At 47.7% G+C, this 6000-nt stretch overlaps 1 long non-coding RNA gene across 1 annotated transcript in view; it reads right to left on the bottom strand.

The window, feature by feature from the left end:
* Nucleotides 1–1584: 1584 nt before the first annotated feature.
* The window catches only part of LOC121824388 (uncharacterized), a 116068-nt gene continuing 111652 nt past the window's right edge, over nt 1585–6000 (bottom strand). Inside the window, exon 3 of the long non-coding RNA XR_013046542.1 lies at nt 1585–2118. This is a non-coding gene — a long non-coding RNA (uncharacterized LOC121824388). The remainder of the gene's footprint in view (nt 2119–6000) is intronic.

The following is a 6000-nucleotide window of genomic DNA, read 5'->3' as shown; positions in this document are numbered from 1 at the left end:
GCAGGGCACAGTGGGATGTTTTGGTACATATATGCATGGTGGAACCTGCCTTGAAAAGCAGAGCAGGGTGAATCCTGTCGATGAGCCCTGCAGGGAGACAGACCGGGGAGGGCAAAAAGGTGAGGAGGGAGGAGTCACAGGGAGGATGGAGGAGGGGTCACAGGGAGGGATGGAGGAGGGGTCACAGGGAGGGAGGGGTCACAGGGAGAGATGGAGGAGGGGTCACAGGGAGGGATGGGGGTCACAGGGAGGGAGGAGTCACAGGGAGGGATGTCTCACTCTGGAGGGAAGAGGAAATAGGAAGCAGAGATGGAGGTGCTGCTCAGACTTAGAGCATTTCTCTGGCTTCAACTTTCTCAGCCTCTCTGGCCTGCAGGAAGCCAAGGACCTTCAGCCACGTGAAAATTTTCCCTCCATTTGGAGCTTGAACAAACAGAGTAATCAAACCAGTAAGCCGAGGGGAGCCACCCCTCCTGTGTGAGAGTCAGTGGTCTGGCAGGAATTACCTTGTTTTGACTGATGAAAAGGGAAGCGGAACAGCAAGGCCATGAAGGAAAAGCAATTGCTCCCACCTGAGGCAGACAGCAGGGCTGGCGATGGCCTGGTGTGCCCCTGTTTCTACTCACTGTGGCATTTAAGACCCATGACATCCATTGTTGGTTGCCATGGAAACCACCATGCCTCTTTAGCCTCTCCAAGGGGGGTGAACACAAAGTCTGACCCAAGCCTATCACCTTTTCCAAGCTTAGTTTAATAAGCAGTTGTCTCTGGGAGGAACACCCAGTGTCTAGAGAGACACCCAAACTCAGTGGCCTCAGGTTTTTATCCTCAGAGCACTGTGAGAGTGTGACTTCTAGGCCATATCAGCAGCCACACCTGCAGGAAGGCAGTGTCTACCTGAGGACCTGGCCATGGTACCTCTGGACAGTCCCTGAACTCACAACTGGGGTTCACAAGAGAGGACCATTGCCTTCACTACAGAATTCCAACCCAGGAATAGCCAAAGAACAATGCAGAGCAAGGATAGAAGAAGGTTCTAGATCAAGATGTCAGAAGCTTTTCATGGCTCAGTCAGTCACTCTGTCTACAGATCTTCATGGAGTATGAACCACTTTCTGAGGACTGTTCTTGGACCAAGAAAGCCATTATGCAGGCAGCAGACTGAGTCCCTGAGCCCAGGCAGGAAAGATCCTGGTGGGTCTCCAGCAGTCATTCCAGCTACCCACCGTTACCCTGAAGCATGTCAGCACAGTCCCCAGGAATCAGACATGGCCACTGTTTAATGCAAGCAAGGGCAGACAGCCTTTTTGAAAACTCTGTGATCTGTGGCACAGGAAAGTTCCAGATAATGCACTCACAATGACCAAGAAGAAGCAACCCACATGCTCACTCACAGACCAACACATAGCAAAATGAAGTGCACTCATTGGGCGGAATATTGATGGCTATTTAAGAGAAAAAGAAGAAGAAGAGTGGATTGTGATGTATGTTATACTATAGATAGATAAGCTTTGAAACTATACTAAAAATAAATAAATAAATAAATAAATAAATAAATAAATAAATAAATAAATAAATAAATAAATAAGCAAGCAAGCAAGCCAGGGACAAATGCTGAATGATTCTACTTGCATGAGTTCTCCAGAACACACAAATTCATAGCAGCAACAAGTAGCTAGGTGTTGCCAAGGGGTATGGGGAGAAGGAGGGGATGGCTGTTGAATATGGTGGAGCTTCAGTTTTGCAGGGTGTAAAGGCTCTGAAGGTGGGTGGTAAGGAGGGCTACAGAACTCCATGAATTTGCTTAGTACCCATAGTTGTGCCCTTAAAGATGGATAAAATTATAAATTTTGTTATGTATGTTTTACCATAATAAAAAGAAAATGAGAACACTTTTTAAAGGGCTTTTGCAAAGGGAGGCATTAAGGTTATGGTAACTGCGGCACTCCAGCATGGCCACGAGCAGACCCTTCCTCTCTCCAACTCCTGTGCCCTTGTTATCACTCACCAGTGTTTGCAGAACATGACTAGGATGAGGAAGCATGCTGTGTGCAGGATGCCATGGTGAGCCGGTGACATTCTTGTCCTCTTCAAGTCTCGACTGGTGCCAGGATCACACTGCCAATAAGCAACATGCAGGAGTCAGAACCTTGGGTTTCAAGGGAATGATGTGTGTGATGGCTCATCTCCACGGTCAGCTTGAATGAGTTAAGAAGCACCCAGAACACATCTGGCTGTGTCTATGAGGGTGTTTCCAGAGTTTAACTAGGAAGGGAAGACCCACTGTAACTGTGGGTGGCACCATCCCATAGGCTGGAGTCCTGGGATGAATAAAAAGGAGAAGGAAAACTGAGCAGCATCACCCATCTCTCTCTTCCTGACCTTGGATGCAATGTGAGCAGCTGCCTCCCTCCTGCCGCCATGCATTCCCTGTCCTGATGGACTGCATCCTCAAGCCATGAACCGTAAACCCTCCCTCCATTCAGCTGCTTCCTGGCAGGTACTTGATCACAGAGACAAGGAAAATGGCTAATACAATAGATTAGAATTTTTTATTTTGACCAAGTTCGTGAGATAACAAGTTAAGGAGACATTTAACAGTAATTTCCTATGATCTGAGACCTTCCATTTGGAGGAAGACACATAAAACTCAGGGAGCGCTAAGGGTAGGCTCCTTAAGACTCCGGAATGTCAGCAGCCCATAAGTCTCAGAAGTTCCTGAACCTACAATAGCCACAAGGCACCTCCCTCCCAGGCTGAGGAGAAGGTCCAGTCAATAAGACACTTTCTACACAAGCTCAAGGACCCAAGTTCACTCCCCAGCATCCACACTAGGAAAAAAAAAAAAAAAAGACCCAGCTGTGTGTGGTAGCCTAAGTTTGTAACCCCAGTGTGCTGGGCAGACAGAGACAAGCATATTTCTGGGGCTCACTAGCCAGCCTACTTATCCTACTTGGTAAGTCCCAGGCCAGTCAGAGACCCTGTCTCAAAATGCAAGGTGGGCAGTACCTAAGGAATAGACTCAAGATTGCCCTCTGGCCTACACACACACACACACACACACACACACACACACACACACACACACAAGAACATGGGGCAGGGGCAGAGAGGTCAAGAGACTAAGATAGAGAAAGGGAAGAAAGCAAGGCAGAAATGTAAAGGGGCCTAGAACCCAAAAGCTGGGACCAGACAACGCTCAGTGGTGATCATTTACCCTCATGAGCCAAGGCCATGGGTTCTGTCCCCCATTCAATACAACAAAGGAAAAACAAATAAATCACAGAAAATGAGAAGACCCGATAATAGAGACCAGACTCCTCTGAGCTTGTTTAGAGACAGAGGGTGGGCAGGGCAGAAGGGATTGACAGTCCCTGCCTTGTCACTGTCTCCTCACCTGGAAGGATCACTTAGCAGTTCAAGTTACCAACAGCAAAGATGGGAAGGCCTGGCGCCTACGAGCTCAGAACCATACCTCTAGATATACACCTATGTCCCCAAATGTGAAGACCCCACAAATGCCCCAGGAAGCCCTGGGAAGGAAGGCGGGGATTGTCCCAGACATAGTGGACCCTGTGCAAATGTTCACAGAGGAATGAGGGACCACTCCGTGGGTCTGGTACCAGTTGGGTTGATACTGCAGTGGAAGAAGGGAATGAGAAACCTGTTCTAGCTCGGATTTCATCTCAAAACCCAGCCTCTGAGATATGCAGGGCTCACAACATTTCTACAGGGGAGAGGCATGCAAGGTGAAACACAAGATGGCTCCAGTCAGGATGGGAGGTAAGGAGCTGAAGGAAGAGAGAAATGGGGATCCAAGCAAATCAAAATGGGTTCGGCTCCATGGCCAATGACCTTTTCCATTTCACATCAGCAACATGGCAGCCGCCTGCACTGAGACCCACACAAGATCAAGCCAGTCAGAATTCCAGCATGGATTGGGGAGGGGCTGCTGGCAGTGGATAGGTGCTGAGGGAGGGAGAGGGCCACTGATCCTTGCCCCCAATGGATTGCCCCGCATACATATGTGCATATGGTCAGCACTAACCGATCTCGGAGATGATGATGATGATGAGACATGATGTCAATGGGGAGAACTGTTACCTTTCTGTTGCTCTGATAAAACATCAAGATCAAGGCAGCTTATAAAAGGAGCAGAATATTCGGCTTACACTTCTAGAAGGAGCATCCATCGTTGCAAGGAGGCCTAGCAGCAAGCAGCAGGCATGGGAACCGGGACAAGCAGCTGACAGCTCACACCCCCACTGCAGGCTTGAAGCAGGGAGAGCAAACTGGAGGTAGGGTGACTCTCAAAGCCCACCCCTAATGACATACTTCCTCCAGCAAGGCCACACCTCCTCATCCTCTTCCAGTACCAGCAACAGGGGACCAAGTGTTCAAATGCCTGAGGACATGGGAGACATTTCTCTTTCAAACCTCCACAGAGGGGATCCTAGGGGGAGTAGCGGGAAATGGGATATTGGTGAAATTTATTGTATACATGTACAAAATTAAAAATAATTAAATAATATCATAAAAAAACAAATGAACAAAAAATGACAATAGACTGGGTTTGGAAATGATCTGAAGCAAAATTCTTCTAGATTCCCCAAAGCAGGGAGGGGCAGGGGTCTGAGCAGACGTTAGATCTTCACAGTGTGTTCACCTTATTTTAAAAATTAAGCACAGATTCCACCAAAAGCAAGTGCCCGAGAATGCAAAATTTTGTAGAAAGAGCACACACATATGAACTCTTCTCCGATGTGTGTGGTTCATGCAGACTGTCACTGCAGAACCGCAGTGGTTAAAGCAAGATGGCAGTTGCTCATTCTAAGAACTCTTAGAATCTAGCCAGGGCAGAATTCGTCTATGGTCAAAGTGTCCAACCCACTTAGAGAGTGTTGCTGTCAGAATTTCAGTGTGGAAACAAATTAGGAAAGTGGCACCCTGCCATGTGAAATACAAGTTACAGGTGGCTGTCACTTCGTTCTCATGATAGGAAGCACCCACTAGGCAGCTCACCATGGATGCATCTCATGAGAATGCATGGTGGAAAGACTGTACTGTGAGTGTTTCACAGGAAAAACGTACCAGCGATGAGCTTGAAATTAAAAACTTGGAACCTAAGGGGCTGGAAAGAAGATTCAGTGGTTAAGAGTGCTTGCTGCTCTTGCAGAGATCCTGCAAGAGTTTGGTTCCAAACAGCCATATCTGGCAGGTCATTACTGCCTGTAACTTCAGATCCCAGGGATCCAGCGCCCTCTTCTGGCCTTTGAAGATACCTGCATTCACATGCACACACCCATATGCAGACACACATATATACACATAATTAAAAATAAAATAAATCTTTAAAAAAAAATTGTGAGGCTGGAGAGAGGGCCTGAGTTCAATTCCCAGCACCCACACAGTGTTTATCAACTGTATGTCACTCCAGTTCCAGAGACTCCCATGCCTTCTTCTGGCTTTCTTAGGCACCAGGCATGCACATAGTACACTGACATACATGCAAGCAAAACACACATGTGAAACTAAAAAGTAAATATAACATTTAAAAAGAACTTGAAAGCTGTGCCACAGACCCAACACTGATATCCATAATATGTAAAGATCTCTTACAAATCAATGGGAAAGGGCAAACTATCAGATGGCAAAAACATAGAATGAACCACAATGGAGGAGCTCTGCAGATGAACCTTAAACGGCCAGTGAGATTCTAAGTGGGGCTTTTGTTTCCTAGGGATCAGGGCAATGAAGATGAAACCACAGTGCAATTCACCACAAGCCTCCCCGTTTCTGCAAGCCCTGAGTGCTGATGAGGGGAAAAGCCCCAGGGACACAGTCCACCAAAGGGGGATAAGTGGCAGAACACCTTGGCAGTGTCCTCTGAGAACACCCGCAGATGTGAGGCTCCCTCCTAGGTGGGGGGCAGAGCAGCCCTCATGGTTTGCACCAGGGACTTCACAAGATCCTGCCCTGCTGCGCTCTGCTGCCATCAGA

This window comes from Peromyscus maniculatus, chromosome 20, assembly GCF_049852395.1.
Source record: "Peromyscus maniculatus bairdii isolate BWxNUB_F1_BW_parent chromosome 20, HU_Pman_BW_mat_3.1, whole genome shotgun sequence".
NCBI classification, from domain to species: domain Eukaryota; kingdom Metazoa; phylum Chordata; class Mammalia; order Rodentia; family Cricetidae; genus Peromyscus; species Peromyscus maniculatus.
The sequence above is the reverse complement of the archived record's forward strand: the minus strand, read 5'-3'. Positions and strand labels throughout refer to the sequence as shown.